The sequence below is a fragment of the Schistocerca gregaria genome, chromosome 7, assembly GCF_023897955.1.
Source record: "Schistocerca gregaria isolate iqSchGreg1 chromosome 7, iqSchGreg1.2, whole genome shotgun sequence".
Lineage (NCBI taxonomy): Eukaryota > Metazoa > Arthropoda > Insecta > Orthoptera > Acrididae > Schistocerca > Schistocerca gregaria.
The window spans coordinates 202,228,656-202,251,806 of record NC_064926.1 but is presented as its reverse complement, the minus strand read 5'-3'; positions in this window follow the sequence as shown (position 1 = coordinate 202,251,806).

The following is a 23,151-nucleotide window of genomic DNA, read 5'->3' as shown; positions in this document are numbered from 1 at the left end:
CCCCCTCGGTGGTAAATTTTGCGTATAGCTTTTCGACCAATTACAATGCACACACACACACACACACACACACACACACACACACACAAACAAGTGTTTGCCCGCTGGGGTGGCTGACCGGTTCTAGGTGCTACGGTCTGGAACTGCGCGGCCGCTACGGTCGTAGGTTTCCCGCCTCGGGCATGGATGTGTGTGATGTCCTTAGGTTAGTTAGGTTTACGTAGTTCTAAGTTCTAGGCAACTCATCAGTCCCCTAGAACTTAGAACAACTCAGAAGTTAAGTCCCATGGTGCTTAGAGCCATTTGAGCCAAACAAATATTTACATCCAATACTGTAACCTCATTAACAAATTTCATTGGTTTTACGCTATACTCTTTTTCATACTTAAATACAACGTAAATGGGAAAGTAAAAACACCTCAAAGACAAATAGTCGACATATAAAATTTATTTAAGGAAAAATTGCATTCCGAAGAAAGTTTAGATGCACACTTGGACGATTGTGCACATTACATTGATCAGGGAATATTCATAGTTTAACATGTTCGATGTTTAGTCCAGTCAAATTGCGAAAATACGTTGCAAAAGTGGGGTAGAAGAGTTTATTTTTTCAACACGTTCATATGGTTGGAAATATTAGAAAACCGAGTTTTGCCAACAAAATTTCGCTTGGGAAAACTGTCTGCAGTCAAAAAGATTGGAAAATTTGGGCCTTTTTCCGTTTTTTTCAAAATATCTCTTTTTCATTTGCTCCTGTCGCTTTAACGTCTATTTTCTTTTTTAAAGAGCACAAAATTCTCTACAAATTTGGTTCTTTCCATTTTTTTCTACTCCCAATATCTAAGGCGCTACATCGCCTCAAAAAATACTAATTTTTCAAATTTTGAGCATAGTGGTAAGGTACCTTATTTTTCAACACTATTTTTTCAGTTTCTGTTTGTGTAGTATAAATACATTATACATCATGTTATATGTTGGGATTTACCACCTCACTTTGAAGTATTCAGTTTCTCTGTATGCACATGAGGATTGCTGCGCACCCAACTATTGTGATTCTTACATCACTACCTAAAGTTCACTATGGGCCACCTCAGCTATGGTATTTGTAAAACTATAAATATAAAAATACATCATTAAGAGACAGACACACACACAAACACACACAAAATAAACTGTCTCACGAAACTGAACTATTATTAGCTGCAATAGGCAACCTAATTAGGTAGGTAATTATTCTTGTGTATAAAAGCCACACAGCTGACATTAAAAATAAGTAGCTTTATTACAATTAAAATGCATTGTCAGTTGACAGTTCTGGGTGTGTAATACTTGTAATATCGCACATTGGCGCACTTGAGATAGATATGAACATCACTTCCAACGTTTTGATAGGCCAGGCTCCTCAGTGTAACCAGGAATACCTTGAGTTACGGATTCAGGGTATGCACCAAGGGTTGGTCCCAGATTGACCTCTTCTTTAAACAGCGAGTCACCCTCAGCAAGTTCGTTGATTTCGTCAGCGGTTTCCTCAACATCCTCCATAACACCTTCTTCACTGTCTTCATATAAAAATTTTGGCACGTTTCACAGTTGACCCCAATACATTTCTTGCAAATTGAAGAACATTTCAAACCCTTTTTTCTACAGGAGCACGCTCCGCCACAGTTCAGCTTGCATGGGTATGAAACAATGTGAAGAAGTGCTTCAGGTGCTGGATCTTGTCTCATTATAACGAGTATTGGACCGTGGTAACTGTGATTCCAGCCCCATTTCTCAGGAGGTTTCCAGTTTCCCGTCCAACTTTGGACTTGTTGGTAAGTCTGCAACGAATGACGTGCAGCATCTTGTGTAGGTGGCAACTGTGCAAGATTCAGTTTGCTTTATGTGGCTGACTTGGCGAATAGGTGGTACCGCAAATGGTCTAGTGTGTGGGAACTGCTAACACCTCCACTATACAATGCGATAGTAACCAGTTCTCCTGCTGTTATTATTTCTTCACGGGTGGCATGTGGTTTATTGAACGTGCAAAGCGCTGTGGTTAGGTATTCATTTTTCGCAACAATATTGCAGCACTTAATTTTTCCTTGACCAAAAAAAGCGGACGTTGTATCACATTCGCTAAGGGCGTGAGTGAACAGAATATATTCACTGTCAAACTTGTAAGATGCAGTGAAAAACCACTTGTCTTCTGCATTTCCTCTTTCTGGCTTTAAGAAAAATAAGTTTTCAATGCCTTGCCCCAAACCGGTCATGAGCACAAGCAGGTCAACATCTCCTCCTACAATGACAACACTTCCAAAATCTTTGCTTCTTGAAATGACAGATGTTACAATTATAACGTCAACATCTTCTTGCGGCTGATACACTTCAACGCTACACACCAGAAATTCCTTTTTAAGAAGTGTGATCAAACGCATCTTGTTTCGTTCGTTGTACAAGAACTTGTCTTGAGGGACTTGGTCCACCATCTCTGATTCAACCACAACGTCAACCGAAGAATGTTTTTTGGACCTACGAATCCTCTCAGCACTCTTTGTGCTACATTTGTCTCCCTCACATGGATACCCATCAAATACAATAGCAAATTGAGATTCAAACTGACGTTGCAGGAAGAAACATAGCTTTGGGCTATTGACTTGAAGCAAACATTTCGAGTCCAAGTCACTTTATGGATAAGGTACCCTCCATCAAAATTTCGTTTGGCATATGGCAGCCTTAACTGCGTGGTTAAAAAGTCATCAGAATTATCTTTTGCACATAAGAAGCATTTCTCTTTGAACTTGAACTGACCTTTTTCCTGCGACCGACGCAGCACGCCTGTTGGTTCCTGATGATGTCGAAGGCTAGCTGCTATCATTCTCTCATTAATGTACTTCTTGCACCATCACTTCACTGAGCGTTTAAAAAAAACAGGTGTGAGCAGACTCCCTGCGTTTAGCACTACAATCGATAAGTGTGCTCTGTCCTTTCTTTTTCACATTGCATCCACCACTCACCACAGTTTTTTCGCAAACGAAACACAAATTCATGTCAGAGATAATCATTTTCAGCACCACAACATATACTGAATGGAAGCGACTCGAAACTGTAGGACCCTTATTGTTGTGTCCTAATAGCTGTCAGCGCGCTGTGAACAATCACTAGAGATAATTGCCTTCCGCCCGCCAAAGAATAAATACGCTTTTGTCCGCTAAAGAACAATTCCTACGTACTTTTTGTTATAACTGATCGCTAACGTCAATCAACTGTAGAAAATGTACGGCACCTGCATGCAATCGTATTACATATTGTAACACAAATAAACTTCACGCAATCCGACGTGAATGTTTTCGTAGTTACTGATTATGATGCTGTTTGTACTGGTCCTGCAGCAGAGTGAGATGGTAAATTCCAATGAATAACATGATTAGTAATATGTTTATACCACATAAAAAGAAATAACAGTGTTCAAAAATTAGGTAATTTGCCACTTTGCTCGAAATTTGATAAATTGGTATTTTTTGACGCGCTGTAGCGCCTTAGATATTGGGAGTAGAAAAAAATGGTCAAAATCAAATTTGTAGAGAATTTTGTGCTCTTTAGAAAAGAAAATAGATGTCGAAGCTATAGGAGCAAATGAAACTGAGATATTTTGATAAAAACTGAAAAAAGTCCGAAATTTTCGAAGTTTTTTGACTGCCGAAAGTTTTCCCAAGAGAAATTTTGTTGGCAAAACTTGGTTTTCTAACCTTTCCAACAATATGAACGAGTTAAAAAATAAAATCTTCTACCCCACCTTTTGCAAGGTACAGGCTTTTTTTCTGAGATTTTCACTGGACTATGTTTTGTCACACACTGAATGTTTTTAATATTTTATCACACTGCAAAAATATTCTACTGTCATTCACTCTGTTTGTTACACTGAAACTTAATCACTTTTCATTCTATAATACGCATTCTTATTCAGGACACAAACAAAAACATCTGTAGACATAGAATTCACTACAATTTTTTTTCGTGCAGTGTTTTTACATAAAATGTTTCCCCACTATCCAAGTATTTACAATGGATTAGCAAATTTCCATAAAACATTGGACTTTGATAATGAGACCATGCGTAAGGAGTATGCAAATTCATGCATGATTTACAAAGGTGTCAGTGATCTGAAAGTATAACCTACAATTTACACTCCATTCACATCAGTTACAATTCATAATTTACATTTACTTCAGGTAATTAGTTTATTAACAGCTAATCACCATTTCTGATGCAGTAACATTCCCAAACCAAAGCATTTATTCTATTCAGAAGACTGTAACGTTTGACATCCTGCACACATAAAGAATGTTTGTGTTGTTTAATACTGAAATAACATGGTGTTTCGACTGAATGACGAGCTGCACAGAATCCAAGACATACTTCCTGTAATCGTCAATGGTTAGCCTATTTACAGATTGTTTTATACCTTTTGCTCTATGCATTATGTGCTCAGACTCGTTGCACATTTTCCACTATTTGGTGGACATTTTTTAAAATATATGTATCCATAATGGAAACTGAAAAGAAGCGTTTCTGAAATATCTAACTGAAATGGGTTTATCAAAGACTACTTTACGTCTGCTCAGTTCAAATTTTCGTTACATGTAGCGCTCCTCTGAAAATCTGATTCTGCAATTAGTACAGCTTTCCCAAATTTGCCTTTCCAGGATGTCTCTGGTCTGATGTCCCAAGTCGGTCGCAAATGTTGCATGGTTTTTTTAAACACATAATTATTCATCAGTTTTAAAACTTCCTTCCCAAACACATTAGTTGCTTTCATGCAGTTTTGTGCGTTAATCTCAATGTTGACTTCATTGAAGGAGCTTTCCTAAATGATTATATTCCATGAATCTTTTTGAAAACGAATTTAGTTTGTTAACATTATTTGGAATTTCTGTAATGAATGCCATAGTTTATCTTATTTTCTGGGTGAAAACGATTTATTTCGTTTTTTACTGTGGTGCCATTTTTTCTTGATGTAGGGAAAAATCCGAATGTAAATGTTGAAAACTTTCGGGGTATTCAAGATTCAGTTCTAACATATACTCTACGTTTCAATCGTCTCTTACGTTTCCCGGACACAATTTTAGGTACATTCTGGAGGAAGCGATTCAGTATTGCACATCGTATGTTGCTGAATCATCCAGCTGTGTAAGATATTGACATCAAGATATCTGATGTACGATTTGTCCATTTTGTCACACAATCGGTCAGGAATCTGTTGTTGGCACCTATATGTCTGCAGGAACAATGGAAAATTCTGCTTGTAATGCCACGCTTAACAAACTGAAGTTGTTCAGTATCGGTTATTAGTTGCGGCTCCTTTTTAGCATGTTTCAGCAGAGAATCCTGTGGCAGACTGGGTCAAGTAATGTAATGGGTTAGATTCAGTTCTTATATTTTAGGACGTAGCCTACGAAAGTTTTCGGAAACATCAGCAAGAAGTAGTAAGTCAATTTTTAAATATAAATCTGAATATTCTATAAGTGTATTACAAATGAATACTTTCCACACACTACAAGCTCTTTGGTACTCGTCTTCTGTTATTGTTTCGGTGTTAACAAATGTTTAAACTTTTCCATTCAGGACACGTTATCTTGCCTTAGAACCTACTCATTGCTTACATATTCATACACAGCAAAGTGCCCTTCTGGTAGATTAAATTAAACCCATAATCATAGGGAAAATATGACCTCAGTCCAAAGGATTTCACGTAAGATGTAACCTACTGAAGGAAACACGATAGAAATGCTAGTGATCCTCTTAGTCTGAAATTCATTACCTCAGTTTCTTCTTCATTTTGTCTACCGTCCTTCGTTAACATATATTTGTGATGGAAAAACCACCTTTTATAGCTAAGATTGCCGAACACGAAAGGAAGTCTATAGCAAGGCCAGTAGTTGCGCTGCAGCTGTCATGACCACCACCTCTATATGAGCCTGCGCCGGTGAAGCAGCAGTGGTCCCTGTGTTTGACATCACCTTTCTTAAATGCTCCACCGCAAATAAGGCAAATCTCAGCTGAGCGAAACGCTAATTGTTCCCTCAGAATTCATTTCAGTCCTTCTTGCTGTGTAACAAAAACGTATTTACAGTCTGAACGATTGCTTAGTGTCTTTCAGTGAACAACTTCATGCACTTGCTGCGTCTATACAATTTAAACTCTGAATACCCCTCGTCAGGGCGACAGTGCAATACTGAATGGTGTATGCACATGTACCTGATCTGAATGCAAATTGCAAGAAGCAAGTGCAAGAAGCAGCTGGCTCTGATATGATTTACGTATCAGTATAAACCGCGAAAGTTAACTTCAGTCTGTTGGTGAACTTTGTAAATTTTATAAACTCATTCTTGTCAGTAAGCATGACACGTACAACTGGTTCAAACTGTGCAGTCAACTAAATGTGCATCTAATTTTGCGTGGGAACTAAAATAATAGACACAGCGTTCACCTACTAGAATTGGACGCTGGTGACAGTAATACTGTCGAGATACGACAAGTTTATTTATTTATTTATTTTTGCAGTAGAAATGGTATATGCCTGTATTAGCAACTTGTAACATTAATAGTCACATGTCTCTTGTGTTGATGTTCTGCAATATGCTGTGGTACAACGTAAAATTCTTTCTTACCTTCATTGTCATTTTCAACCATCCATTCATAATCAAAATACTGTGTGCCATAGACGTTCACAGAAGCACATTCATTCTGATTTTCAAAAACATGTATATGTTTCATTCTTCAGGGAATGGTATATTTCCAAAGTTTAATTTGTTTTCATGTTGCCAATAGTCAGACTCACATTATGCAAGCTAATTTACGGGATATAAACCAGCTAGCCTTGAGCACTTGAAATAGCCATTACTCTTTGACAGGTCGTTTATATCCGCGAGTTTATCCCCTATAACTTTGGCAGTTTTGCAAGTAGTCCTTAATAAAAGCCTTCATTTCCATTGATGTTAACGAGCAAATGATTTCCTCCAGCAACTGGAATATCTCGTCTGAAAAGTCTCATGTTTCTTTAACAGCTCATCAGTAATGTTGGATGCCTAATAATCATCACTAAGTTCGGATGGAATGAAACTTGCATTTCTTGTACTGAGAGACGTCTGTATTTATTTACCTAATTTGAACAGAAGAATGTTGCAGAGACTAGCGAACAATTGATCTCAAATGATTGGTTAATCCCCTTATTCTCGAAAATGAGGGAACATGCTTCCAAGAAATATCTAGGCTCCTTAAATCCAAGCCTGTTATCTAAAACACCAGAACATATTCGGAGTATAAACGCATATGCAACAGCAACCCATTCAACATGGTCTAACTTAATGTGCTTTAGTGCTGATTCACCCGCTATTACTAATACGATACAGTTCAAAAGTAAATGATAATGATGATGTTTGCCCTATCAGAGACTTCTTCTTCTTAATCTTCATCATAATCATCAATTGGTTACTAGTTGCTGCAGTCGTTCAACCGCTGCTCGAAGATCGATTGGGTGTATTTTAGACAATCACTGCTGTTCGTAGATTCTACAACACTGAATGACAAAAAGGCATGCATTAGGAAAGACAACGTAGTCTCATTCAGTAGATATGGCAAGATACAAGTATAGCAAGGACATGTCTGCGGGAGAGTAAAGAAGATTGGCAGACGCTTTATGAACAATCTGCATAAGCAGAAACGTTTCAAGAAGAAGAATCAGTAGGTGGATGTTTTTTAGTGCGTGCCACACGTCTCGAATTTTCCTCACGACTAGGTAATTTTGGTGACTGCTCCATGCACTTACGTAGACGTAAGCCTACATAGATCCTGCAAACCTGAATGAGGAAAAAACCATTCATACAGTACCAGTACTGTCCCTATCCCTCTACGAACTTACCGATATGTGTTTGTGAAATTTTGATACAAGGCCAATCACGGCTAGCGAAGGGATAAAAAGGACTCCAGCGAGTTACCTCTGTATTCTCTGGAACGAGCGGCGTTTTCTCTACGGAATATCAATATGAACTTAAGAGATTTTCTTTGGAAGACTTCTGCTCGAGACTACGTACAGGCGGGAGGGGCTGTATAACACTATTTCACTTAAGCTACATTGTTGGACGCCATTAATTGAAAAGTTCTAATTTATCAAAGTATGTGCAGAATGTTCAGTGAATTCCTCCATAACAATTGAGTCCCATTCCGTGTACCAGGAAGTATTTTTGCGTAAGATACTGGGAAGCCTGAGGGATGACGGGTTAGCTGAAACCTGCGACGCGGTCCTTACGATTTATATAGACTTTTAAGTAACGGAATTGCATGTTTAGGTACAACACAGCCAGAATACACGATCGGCCTCCATAGAGAGCCTCGTCATAGGACATTAGACGAACTCCCTGGTTCTTAAATCAGACGCAACATTTCACGGTAGAGACAGTCATTCAACGATAAATGATTTCAGCAAGAATTTTCTGGTTTCTTTGGTGAATCTATTATGCAGTGTTTGTTTTTATATTCCATAAATTTTTTTAATCTGTCAGTCAGCTTTCAGTTATATAGATACTGTTTAAATGTTGAGTTGACCGTGTGTCCAAATGAAGCAATGAAATGACAGCTATGACTGCCCAGCGTCAATAATCCACAAGGAATATGTGCTCCCGATTTTATAACTCTTCCTTCCGAATACTTTCGAGCACATACACACTGATGTTGATTTTGTATTTCACCGTCTTTGGGCTAGCAAAATACTTTGTCAGAGGGTTCAGGCTTGCCATTGCATAAATGTGATACTTGACTGGCTTGATACAAAAATGTAAACTTCACCAAACCCATAAGTCAAGACAAGCTGAGAGTTGCAAAAATGCTCAGTCATCACGTTCAGGTGCCTCATATATAAATTTCGTATCTTACTGACTAAGACAGTTTGGAGCTTGCAGATATTTGGTAGCAAGTTAAGGCTTGCTGCTGTTTCATGTTAAAACAAGCACAGGGTCAAATACATTGGGGGATAAAAAGCATAGAGATATCCAGCATTATTTTGTTGAGTATCTGTTATATAATTAACATTTATTCATAGTATGATTGTTGACTATGATAAATAACGGAGTAGTATTAAAAGATCCAGTCGTTTTGAGAGCTTCTGTACATGATCTAAAATTCTCTGTACATGACTTAAAATTCAGATTCGTTTGAACGTGACTGCTTACCACAGGAATAGTGCACCTGAGGCAGTCAGCGTACCTCACACGCCAAACCTGATCTGTAGCCTTCTCGTCAGGTCTGTTTGTTAAATGGTTCTGTGTGCTCGCATTGTGCCGTGTTCTGTGAGTGCTGTAATTTTTTCCTCGAGAGCACGTTACTGTGACTACAAGTGCATATCTTTCGTTTCGAACTTCAAAGATCTTCTGCATTTGCACCAGATAATGCAGCTACGAGACCTTTCCTGTCTGTCACGGCTAATTTTCCTTGCAAGTACTTATGAGACGCACAAAAGACAGCCTCAAAGAGAAAGAAATACAATGCACAGGCAACAACGAATCGTTTTTATGCATATGTTACGTACTGTCATGTTAGCCTATAAACATTGCCAAATTCCATCGAGTGATCACTAAATCATTTTCATTAGAACATGCCAAAATATTAGACTCTGTGGAGATAAGAAAGAGATACTCTTCGGTAGCTGTGCTGATAATTTTGAAGTGAGAATTTACTGTGATATTGAACTGTATATATCGCAGCAAGTTATTGTTGTTGTTGCGGTCTTCAGAGACTGGTTTGATGCAGCTCTCCATGCTACTCTATCATGTGCAAGCTTCTTCATCTCCCAGTACCTACTGCAACCTACATCCTTCTGAATCTGCTTGGTGTATTCATCTCTTGGTCTCCCTCTACGATTTTTACCCTCCACGCTGCCCTCCAATACCACATTGGTGATCCCTTGATGCCTCAGAACATGTCCTACCAACCGATGGCTTCTTCTGGTCAAGTTGTGCCACAACCTTCTCTTCTCCCCAATCCTATTCAATACTTCCTCATTAGTTATGTGATCTACCCATCTAATCTACCCATCTAAGCCGCAGTAAGGCACGCAGCCGTCTAGTACGGTAGCATGGCTATGTTTTTTTTCCGCTTTGCTCAAACCACAGCTAACTATGCCTGCCGTGAGTACTGCATAGCGTAACATTCAGTCGGTACGAAGATTCATACCCTCTATGAATCTAAATAATCCAAACTAGTTATTATCAGATTTTGTTCATATTTGGTACACAGCCTTTTGATATTAATGGAATGATGCTGTCAAAATTACAGATTTTTATTTATTATTTATTTACTTATTTATGCATTTATTTTACCTGGCAAGATTAGGGCCTTCAGGCCCTCTCTTACACCTAACCATGCAAACTCAGATTGAACGAGTTACAGTTTCTACAGAACATTAAGAACATATAACGTATTATACACTATTGATGTTAAAGAAAAAAATAGAGATTATAACAGTAGTACAATGATAATTATAACAATCAAAAAATAATTATAACAATCAAGAATAATAATGGTAATAATAATAATAATAATAATGACTATGTATATGAAAGTAAACATACTTTTCTTTTGTGAATGTCAGTCCTATTGTCAGTTGGGAATTTTCTCGTTATGTTCTTGCAGCTTGTGAGTTATTCTCATCGAGCAGAGACATAGGACGATAGAATGGAGTGAAAGAGATATATAAGAGGTAGATAGGTTAGAGGAAGAGAAAGTTCTGGAGATAAAGAGAATTACCTAAAACTCCTAAAACATACTATTGTTTCTTAAAACCAAGTTAGGAACAATAACAGATTGATTTTCAGTATCATTTGAAGCCATTCCAAAGTTATCAGAGCATAAAATCAATTAATTAGAATTTTCTTTTTAAAACTTTAGTCACTGTGCATTACGTAATACAAAAATCGGTCAAAATTATTATTTGTTTGTATTTTGCCGTGGGAGAGCGTGAGAATAATTGTCAGAGTGTATTTGGGACATACGTTAAAATTTAATATTTAATTATACGTAAAACCTTGTACAAACGAACTGTGGGAAAGTTATGTTGCAACCACGATTCAGGTGACGTATGTCGGAGTGTGCTTGCTTTGGTATAAAAGTAGCCAGAATGGAAGTCAGACGCGGAATAAGTTTATTTATCAGTTTGAAGAATATTTTGAGTAAAAAAAAAAAATACAAGGATTTGAAGTTTTGCTGACATTAATTACTATCAAATTAGTGATAAGGCAAGATTTGCCGCTAGAATGATCTGGAAGGAACGTTCAGATTGGTCGTTTAGATCGACAGCCAGTCAGAATTAAGCTGTTCCCGTGCAAAAAGAGGAGTGCGCATATAGGAGAGTACCTCACAGGGTGTATACGACCCGGGGCAACCAGGAGATCAGGGAAAAACCCGCGAATCTTTTCATCCGGGAGAAAACCGGGAAAAGCCGGGAATTTTTTTTTCAATTTCGGGAATTTTTCGTTGTTTTAGTTTACAGTTAAATTTTTGTAATTTTGACTGGTAAGAATAGGTTCTCTAACAAAGAGTATTACTGTATTCTGCTACTACAGAACAGTATGCAACAATAAAATGTGAGCGAGAAAAAAACGAAAATACAACATAAATTGCAAAGGAAATGTGCCATATACAAGAACAAAACACATTGCTGATACAAGCGTTTGCCAACAGCAAAATGTGTCATAGGCTTTAGGAAGACCATGCAATGCTTCATTACAACAAATTGCCTCCGATGAGCTTGATGCCACAACTGTTTACATTGGATTCGTTGTAGCAGTTACGAGCGGGCTCATGCGCATGCGCTGTCTAGAGGCATATGCGTAGTACCTTCTCCCGTTTCTGGGTACATAAATGTGGCTGTTGGCTGCGTAAGCACTCACAGCAACCAGCTAGATGCAACCGGGAAAAATTTAACTGCCGAACCCAAGCTGCCAGATTCACGCATGCACAGCGGGCCCGGATGTATGAGAAGGGGGGGGGGGGCAAATTCATATTCTCGAGGAGAAAAAAGATTGTTTCACAAAGCGCCTAGCATCCAGCGCACGTTGGTCTATCGATCACTCATATGATTTTGGTGTGCATCTCTGTTGGTTTTTGAACACACTCTGTAAGTTAATTACTGAATTAATCATAAGCGGAGTGGGGTAGCCGTTCGGTCTGGTGCGACTTGTCACGGTTCGCGAAGCTCCCCCCGTCGGAGGCTCGAATCCTCCCTTGGGCGTGGGTGTATGTGTTGTCCTTAGCGTAAGTTAGTCTGAGTTAGACTAAGCAGTGTGTAAGCCTAGGGACCAATGACATCAGCTGTTTGGTCCCACAAAAAAAAAAATAAAAAAAAATTGTAAGTTGAATGCATGCATAGTGTACGTGATGTCTCTGTCAGGGGAATCCTCGTCGCATCTAGAAATAAACTTTCCTGCAGGCAAAAGGGCACCAGACTACACAAGCTGAGCGGAGTAAAGCCGAAGGAGTGTACGCCAACCGCTGTCTGATTACGTTGTTGATTGGATTTTCGAATGATCAGCGTTTTTATAATTACTACGGAAATCCATACATTCAGACTGCCAGAGTGTAAGTAAACGAGTAACAGGAATAACAGGTAAGAAAGATTACGTATTATCTTCTCGGTGTATCCAGGAAAATGAAATTATGTCAGAAAGTTTTTGACCAGATCGGTGCACTAGTAAGGGCCAGTTGTACAGTTCCCGTCTAGCAGCCGCTTAAATTCTATTCTGGAAGTAGCGCGGAAAGTGGTTTGTACGAACATAACAACGCCTAATCGGAGAATAATCAGGGATAACTAAACCGATGATGCTGGCAGGTTTAGTGAAGTTAACCGGCGAATAAATTTTGATAAAGGTAGGAATAGTTCCAGAATTACTCATGACAAGATTGTTTGTTAGAACGAGGAAGGAGAAGAAACGGGGACGTCACAGAAATTGGGGAACAATACGACGATTCCAAATTTATATAAAAATCTCGTAGTACTACTTTTCGATCCCATGCTCGAGAAACTGGAGTGTATGAATGAAATGTGGAACTGTTTCCTAACATAAAGCTTTTTGCTTGTAGTAGGCCTAATAAGCATTTTATGTCGTCTTCGTGAATTATATTCTGTCGTGTTATAAAAATGACCATTTGTGCCAAAACAATCTCCTTTATTTGGTGTGAGTTACAATTTCTGCAGTGTTAGAAATACCTATTTTGTTTTATCTAGGAGACAGTGACAAAACAGACGTAATCAAATCGAGAAACGACACCAGTCTTGGGTACTATTTGTATTAACAGCTTACGCAGTATTAGACAACGATATTTCGGTTTGTCATGTAGCAAAACGTTTGAAGAACTTTGATGAGGTAATAGCTTCTTTCGCAGAAAGGAAAGCACACCATGTAAGACTGTAGCAAGATTAGAGAGAAAACAATGTTAGGAGCTAAGGATTGAATAAATGTGTACTGTATTGCTTGTCTCTTGTTTTTACTGGTTTTGTGTATCCTATATTTAATTTTATGTCACCTAAAACAGAAATTTATTAGCTAACAGGCAATAAAGAGTGCAAATTTTCTGAAGAGTTCTTGTTCTCTCGATTAGAAATAATCCCACCCAGTATTAATTGCGAGTTTTTTTTAAGAGGAGCAGAATGTCAAACTGGGCGACTGGGAGCACGAGAAGCACCACAGGACATTTCAACTTCCACTGTCCTGAATATAGTTTGATGCCATCCAGTACAAAATACACGTTTCAATTCCACGGAGCGAAATACAGTGCCGTGCGATAGAGGAATGATGTGTGAAGAGAGGGGCACTGCACTTTGGCACACTTAAGACCAAATGACACGCCTTACATTTCCTCGAACATAAATGTTGTATCAGACTCTTCAGAAAGATGGGCGCTACAAAATGAACATATTTTTGAAAATTCGATTTCTTAAATTTTTGACGTCGTATCTCAAACGCTCTAGGGAGGGGGGGGGGGGATATTTCCGCTTCGGAAATACCGTAGATGTAGGGCTGATGTGCACAGAAGTCTGAGTTATAGTGGGGCTGTGTACAGTCTCCATGTGACCCGTGTTTGCATTTTATGATTTTAGCCTGTTTCCTCTTTGTTTACTGCTCTCACGTCAAATCAAAATAAAATGGATTTTTGTGGCCGGGAGCTATCAAGTGAATTAAAAGACATTCACATAATTACGGAGGGCTAATAGACATTATCAGTTTCAGATTTTATTTTATTTCCACTTTTCTGACAGCCATGAATTAATCTCCTTGTAGAACAATTAAGTTATTTTTGTCGGTTTGCTACAGAAATTTGGTTTTTATTAATCAGTCAATGTCGCTGCAACAAAGTGTTTAGTTCAACACTCTTGGCTAATTTCAACTGCTCGCTGCATTTCAAGTGCACGTTTTCATCTTATAGCACTGATGGCACTATTCCCTAATAAAGAATTAAAAATGAGCGACTTCAGTACTGGTACTCCAAGAAAATTTACATCCAGAAACCCACAATGAAAAACTTAATATCAGGTCGAGGCCTACTTCATTGGAAATCTGGACATACGAAAGTGCTCTTTAAGTATGCACTTTAAATGTGTCATTTTAGTATGGTTCACGAAATTTCGAGGCTCTTGGATTATCCTCTGATATCTTTTTTCTTTTATGACAAAACGTGAGATCTTTTCATGTTCTACACGTACCAACGTACGGGCTTCATGCTTCATAGTAGCTGCCAAAGTACGGTGGCGCCTGTTACCTGGCGCTCTCTCACGACGACTGAAACGAATCTATTTCAAACAAGTCGCGGGAAAATATTGCGAATGGTGGTTTGAAGAGCGTTACTTTCAGAGTAAATTTCCTTTTACGTAAGTTGAACTATGTGCGAGAATGTACGATGAACTTCTTAAATCACTAAGCGCTTGATGACGACCCATTTAGAAGTATTTCGAGCCCAGAAGATCAGACATTCATGTCGTTGTTATGAGCTTTGATGTAGTGCTACGGGAAAAGTCGCTGGATTCGGGCTGAAAATTTTACTGGCACATTTGTGTAATATATGTTAAAGTGTAGTACGTGGTAAAAATATGAACATTATATGTGAAAGCTTAGCTTCTCTTGCAGCTTATTAACCTTAGAGACCAATATTATATGTGATAGCTTTTCTTTTCTTGTGGCAACACTATGTATATTAAATTAAAACATTAACTTTTCCTGTTTGTGTATCCGCGCTACTTAACAGTGATGTTGCTATTAGCTGACCACATCACGTGTCCTGTGGTCTGAATATCCGCCGTCATCGTCTGGCGGGATCACGTCGCATGAGATACGACTGGCTTACAAAAGCGCATCCAATCTCGGTTCTAAAGGTTCGGAAAATAACAATGCGGTGTTTGGTGGAATTCGAATTTGTTGTTGTTGTTGTGGTCTTCAGTCCTGAGACTGGTTTGATGCAGCTCTCCATGCTACTCTATCCTGTGCAAGCTTCTTCATCTCCCAGTACCTACTGCAACCTACATCCTTCTGAATCTGCTTAGTGTATTCATCTCTCGGTCTCCCTCTACGATTTTTACCCTCCACACTGCCCTCCAACATTAAATTTGCGATCCCCTGACGCCTCAAAACATATCCTACCTACCGATCCCTTCTTCTAGTCAAGTTGTGCCACAAACTTCTCTTCTCCCCAATCCTATTCAATACCTCCTCATTAGTTACATGATCTATCCATCTTATCTTCAGTATTCTTCTGTAGCACCACATTTCGAAAGCTTCTATTCTCTTCTTGTCCAAACTAGTTATCGTCCATGTTTCACTTCCATACATGGCTACACTCCAAACAAATATTTTCAGAAATGACTTCCTGACACTTAAATCTATATTCGATGTTAACAAATTTCTCTTCTTCAGAAACGCTTTTCTTGCCATTGCCAGTCTACATTTTATATCCTCTCTACTTCGACCATCATCAGTTATTTTACTTCCTAAATAGCAAAACTCCTTTACTACTTTAAGTGTCTCATTTCCTAATCTAATTCCCTCAGCATCACCCGATTTAATTGTACTACATTCCATTATCCTCGTTTTGCTTTTGTTGATGTTCATCTTATATCCTCCTTTCAAGACACTGTCCATTCCGTTCAACTGCTCTTCCAAGTCCTTTGCCGCCTCTGACAGAATTACAATGTCATCGGCGAACCTCAAAGTTTTTATTTCTTCTCCATGGATTTTAATACCTACTCCAAATTTTTCTTTTGTTTCCTTTACTGCTTGCTCAATATACAGATTGAATAACATCGGGGAGAGGCTACAACCCTGTCTCACTCCTTTCCCAACCACTGCTTCCCTTTCATGCCCCTCGACTTTTATGACTGCCATCTGATTTCTGTACAAATTGTAAATAGCCTTTCGCTCCCTGTATTTTACCCCTGCCACCTTTAGAATTTGAAAAAGAGTATTCCAGTCAACATTGTCAAAATCTTTCTCTGTCTACAAATGCTAGAAACGTAGGTTAGCCTTTTCTTAATCTTTCTTCTAAGATAAGTCGTAAGGTCAGTATTGCCTCACGTGTTCCAACATTTCGACGGAATCCAAACTGATCCTCCCCGAGGTCCGCATCTACCAGTTTTCCCATTCGTCTGTAAAGAATTCGCGTTAGTATTTTGCAGCTGTGACTTATTAAACTGATAGTTCGGTAATTTTCACATCTGTCAGCACCTGCTTTCTTTGGGATTGGAATTATTATATTCTTCTTGAAGTCTGAGGGTATTTCGCCTGTCTCATACATCTTGCTCACCAGCTGGTAGAGTTTTGTCATGACTGGCTCTCCCAAGGCCGTCAGTAGTTCTAATGGAATGTTGTCTACTCCGGGGGCCTTGTTTCGACTCAGGTCTTTCAGTGCTCTGTCAAACTCTTCACGCAGTATCGTATCACCCATTTCGTCTTCATCTACATCCTCTTCCATTTCCATAATATTGTCCTCAAGTACATCACCCTTGTATAAACCTTCTATATACTCCTTCCACCTTTCTGCCTTCCCTTCTTTGCTTAGAACTGGGTTGCCATCTGAGCTCTTGATATTCATACACGTGGTTCTCTTCTCTCCAAAGGTCTCTTTAATTTTCCTGTAGGCAGTATCTATCTTACCCCTAGTGAGATAAGCCTCTACATCCTTACATTAATTTATACTTTCATAATACGAAAATATGCAGCGTACATGTTGCTGCACATCAAAAATCTTTCCAAAAGGAGTTTTGTTCCCTTAGTTTCGTTCTTTCAAGTGTAGGGAAATTCTGTGTGTTTTCATCCGGGAGAAAGAGTATTTTTAACAGGGAAATCCGGGAAAAATCCGGGAATTTTTTTCCTTGTCCGCGTATACATCCTGAGTCCGTCCTCAAGAAGACTCGCTTGCTAGCTGGTCTACGGATAACACGATCTCAGGTCGCTCCTTAAAAACACTCTGTAAGATGAGGAAATAGTGAGCTAATTTCGGTTCGAACATATCGTGACCGAAGCGATGGGAGTTCCGAACATTTTAATGAATGTTTGGTGGTTCTAAATTAAATAGCTTGAGAGATAGGAGCGTATGAAGTTTTTGTCGTAGTAACAACCCCACGTGGCGCGTTTCGTGCTCTGTATGGAATATTTTGGCGAGAACGTCTTACGAAGAAGAAGACCACTGAAACAACAGAGCGTTGAACTCGCGAATAGTTGTGGGCCTATGACTGGTAGAACGTGAAAATTAGTTGGTCGGGCTTACCAAAATTCTGGGTGCTTCTCCAGGGAATATTTGTTACAAAGACAGTGAATTTTGAATGATGACGTTTTGCCTTATTAAATACGGACCTGATGGCCATTTCATGTGTTTCAATATGAATAAAAAGCAGAGTTAATCTAATTTTAAACGCTTTTCTGCAAGTAGACTGAGGATCCCGAACACCCAATTTTTTAATCACGAACTTGCAGGAACTGGCTTTCAACTAGCGTTACACGGCCTCTGTATGGTAAGCATTAGGTGATGGTTTCATCAACGCTGCTGTACACTGCCTAACACGTATGTGCTACCACAGAGTGAAAGGACATCCGCAAGAGTACCATCGAGGTAGGCGGACTGAACGATAGCCTTAACAGAAACGCAGACGAACCCGCGCCGCCGCAATTGGTGCATTTAGCGTCCGGGAATCGTGAAGTTCAAGTGAGTGCGAACCTTAAAAGCAGCAGTGTAGCTTACCAGATAAAAGGAAGACCCATACACGCATAAATAAAGTTTGACAGATAGACCGAGGAAACATGTGATCAAGGGAAAGATGAATAAGAAGGGACAGCAATAGCGCGACAACGAGCAACAGCAGCCGGGAGTCTGCCGCAGTTGGAAGTAGTGAACAGAGTGTGGATCCAGTAACAACATTTGCGGGGGCAGAGTCTGACGAACGGACCCGCTGTAACACCTCGCCGTGCCGACGACGATGGAGAAAAGCTGAGCTGTATTCTACTGCGTTTGGTGTGTGTGTGTGCGGAAAGAAACTTGTGAACAGGGCGGAAAATATTAACCCTACTATAATGGACGAGAATGTGGGAGTAGATTTGAAGAAAGTAATACATGCCGATGATGCAGTGGCTGGTGAATTTAGTTTTGGCGCATCACAAGCAAATGATAGTGGCTTGCCAGATTCAATGCATTCCAATTAAGGGACAGATAATGAACAGAGCACAGTGTAAACCAACGTCAAGATTACACCGTTTCGTGTTCAAAGGCTAAAAAGGGAATCGAAGGTTGAAAACTCCACACCTATTCCTATTCAGGAGGAAAAAAGTGAAATAGAATCTGAGGTTAAGTTTACACTGTTACTGATACAAAGATAAATCAGGAACCATTGTCAATTGCTCGTGAGAGATGGTGTTTCAGAAATGTTAGGAAACATTTTGAAACATATGGGGAGGGGGGGGGGAGATGAATCTCAAAATGAGGGAAATGAGTTCTGATAGTTCTGATAGAAGTTCTGACATAGATGGATTGGTTTCTGAAATTAGTCAAGGGTTTAGTAACATGTCAGTAGAAATGGAATCCAGAATGGAAAACAAAATTTCTAAATTTAGAGATTCATGGAAAATCGATATGACTTTATTAAGTGGCAATGTAAAAAGTGAAATTAGTAAACTAAAACAAGAATGTAATAATGCTTTTGTAACAGTAAAAAATGAACTGACATCTCATATTAAGCAAGTTGCTGATGACAGCAAACAGTTAGGGGGACTAGTAAATGCAGATTTAAATGAAATGCAGGAACAAAAAAAAAATGAAAAAAGAATGTGAGGGTAGTCTCACTATCATGAGAAATCAAATCAAGAAAGGAAAGGATGTATGTGAGAAATTTGGTGTGCAAGTGGCTACGAAATTTACCTACCTGGAAACTAACCTATCTCAATTTATTACAGCTGTAGGTGAACAACGACGTAACCATGACGGTTGGCTAAAAAGAGTAGAACTAAGTGTTACTAACAGTAGTGGCTATGAAATATGTAATGGTATGGTAGAAGCCTCAGAAATTACATATGTGACACATTGGCAGTTTTTCCGATTTGATCCAAGTAAAACTGTACGTCCTAAAGATTTTTGGGATGATTTTGAGGACGTTTTGCCCAAATCATGGAGTGATATGCAAAAAAATTGGCTTCATAGCGTCAAATTTGATGGGTGAAGCTAGAGTGTGGGGAACCTGGACAGTAGATAAATATGACAAGATAGAGGATTTTAAACAGGTATTTTTTGTGGAATATTGGGGCAAACGAAAGCAGATGGAAGTTTTAAACAAATTCTGGTCAGGTGAAAACTATGATGCGAAGAAAGATACTATTAAGATGTTTGTGCAAAAATGGGTTACAACTTTCTCATATTTGAGCGTTGATGTGGAGACGGAACAGATCATTATGGGGCTATAGAATAAGTTGCGTTTGTACTGGCGTAATAAAATAATCTTGGCACCTAGGGAATTGATAAATTTTTTCAGTATCTTGAGAGGATAGAAAATCTTCTAAAGAAGGAGGAGCATGCAAGAAGGGATTATAGGCCTCCCATTAAGCAAAATGAAAACAAAGCCGAGGCATATGTAAACGTAATAGGAGTGCAACGATCCACTAATTATAGAGGCAGGTATTGGCGGCGAGGGGGTCATGTTGGAAGTAGACGTAATGACAGAGATTGTCATTACGTTGAATGTAGACAACAGCAGTGCGCTGATTGGGCGGAGTGACATAGACAGCCAGCCGAAAGAAATGTCAGTGGCAATGACCGCGCAGGAGAGGGCGAAACCTACTGGCAGTCTGTAATGGTTTGCAGTCTGCGGCAGCATAGGCTAAATCCGCTAGTAAGGCAGCCACCGACTGAACACCTTGGGGTTGGTATAGTAGAAACAAATGTCGCAGAGGAGAGGGATACTGTTAAAAAATGCGTTTTTCAGGGAATTGCAGTAGATTTTTGCACAAGAAAAGATCATAACAGCGATTCCAGGGATCACTTCAATGATGAACAGCTATTAGAAAATAACGATCCAGAACAGGATGTTAGTGTGAGTGAGCGCTGCAGTGCAGACGAGGAACTGTGGAATTAGCACTATGATATGGGAAACGGTATTAGAGGCACCTGAGGAAGAATATAGAAGGGCAGAGGAAGTTTTACGTAGATTAGAAGAAGTAGTGTCTGACGGTGACGAAGAGGGAATAGAAATGGAGGAAGCAGGGGGTTATTTTGATAATTCTGACAACGTGGTAGGAACGTTTGCTATCAACTCCAAGCCTTTGAAATTTGATTTAGCATCGTAAAAACTGTAATGTATTTTTGAAATTACGTTCATTTGAAAAAAAACTGTAAGTAGGCACAATTTTCATGAAAAATCCCATAGTTGAATCTGTTAGTTGAGTTAAAGAATTCAGTAATAACATTGCTGTTATATGAATCTTAAATGCGTTTAAAAGTAATTCTGGTTCGTAGGGGGTGTGTAGCGCAGCAAGTTATTACGAGATGACACTCGTTGCAGTAAGGCACGCAGCCGTTTTGTAAGGTGGTTGTACGATGGCTACTTTTTTTTCCGCTTTGCTCACAGCACAGACGACGCTGCCTGCCGTGAGAACTGCATTGCGTAACATTCAGTCGGTACGAAGATTCATACCCTCTACTAATCTAAATAATCCATATTAGTTATTAACCGGTTTTGTTCAAATTTGGTACACAGCCTTTTGTTATTAATGGAATGATGCTGCCAAAATTTCAGATTTTTATTTATTACAGTTCTGGAGATAAAGAGAATTACATAAAACTCCTAAAACCTACGCTTGTTTTTTAAAACCAAGTTAGGAACAATAACAGATTGTCTTTCATTATCGTTTAAAGCCTGATTTTTTAATCACGAACTTCCAGGAGCTGACTTTCAACTAGAGTTACGCAACCTCTGTGTGGTAGGTATTACATGGTGGTGTCATCAACGCTGGTTTACACTGCCTAGCACGTATCTTCTACCACAGAGTGAAGGGATATTGGCCAGAATACTATTGAGGTAGGTGGACTGAACGAAATTATTAACAGAAACGCAGACTACCGACCCCGCCCCGCCACAGGTAGACGGCAATGTTATGTGTAGGATGAATATCTGCATGACAAAAATACCCAAGAATATCAAAAGATGAATTTTTAAATGTTCACAACTAAATCAAGTACTACACACTCATGGTCAATTTACATAACTTACTCCTTACATAGGAACCCTTTATATTGTCATCCACAAGCAGATACAGATTATCACCGGCCCAGAACCTGCCGGATTACGACATAAACATAATGTACTAGATAGGAACACATTTTCATCTGCTAAGTCTTCTATGTATTCTATGACAACGGACTTTTAGTATTGGTCTGTAATTCTGCCTATATATTCAAATCTTCTCCGACATCGAATACAGTCTCTCACCATCTGTTGCCCAGATCCAATAAGTTGTGTTCGGTATGTAATCTTGTAACTTCCGTGACTTTTTATCATCACTACCATCAACATAACCATCTTCCTCCTCCTCCTCTCCTAATTGTCATCACCATCTTATTCATCGTCATCATCATGATCTTCTTCTTGTCCTCCTTCTTCTTCTCCTTCTTCTGCTTCATAAGCAAGTTGGCTTCCTTGGCTTCATCTTCTTTGTATTGGCCTGTCTTCTTCCCCGCCTCTTTCTCCGCCTTCTTCTCCTTTCCGAACAGCTGTTTCAAACTGTATAGCGGTTGAGGAACTGGTTTTTAATATATTTTCCAGTACTGATGCAGCCTCAATTAGTCTTTTTTGGAACAACACCAGATTCCTGTGGATATTTAGTTGAGATTTCAACACTCGACTTTTAAGATTTAATCTTTCGTCCAATGGCATGATGACAACCACTGATTTCAGTCAACTTCTGAACTGGATATTAGCAGATATCTCAGTTTATACCACTGCTCGCATCTAGTGACGATGTTAAATAAAACAAATTCAGCAATTAATGTTTATACGACAACATCTGTTTTTCAAATCAACAAGTTCGCTTATAATCACATAATTGTATACGGGAGAACAGGGCGGAACTGCTGGCCTATCGTTTAGAGCAAATTTTTGAGATCTCAATGATGAAAAAAGTTTTAGAAAAATTAAGAACCATTTATTCAAACTTTTTTAAATACATTTTACAAATTAAGATAACACAAAATCACATGCTTCGTTTGTTAAGTCAATAAGGTGAAAAAGTGGCTTTAAGTCTGTATGGCGCATGCACAGGAATGGACCCACTCACCCTTTTTTCCGAAGGCACATCTTACAAATAAGCTGGGCTTCGCCGTCGTCAATATCTATGCCTGAACACTGGCACTTCTCACATGTTGCGTAACTCTCAATTGACGTGGAATATGATTCCTCGTAGTATATACATGCTGCAACTTCGTCGTCTTCGAATGATTCATTTTCTGTGTAGTTAATTTCTTGTTCTTTTATCTTCCTCTTCTCTGATGGAAGACGTTTTGCTTTCACTTTCACTTGATTCTTCTCGTGTCGAGTTGTCAATCTGATTTTCGCTCTGTTCTCTTTAGGTTCCCTAGCTTCAAGGGATTTTTTGTCCT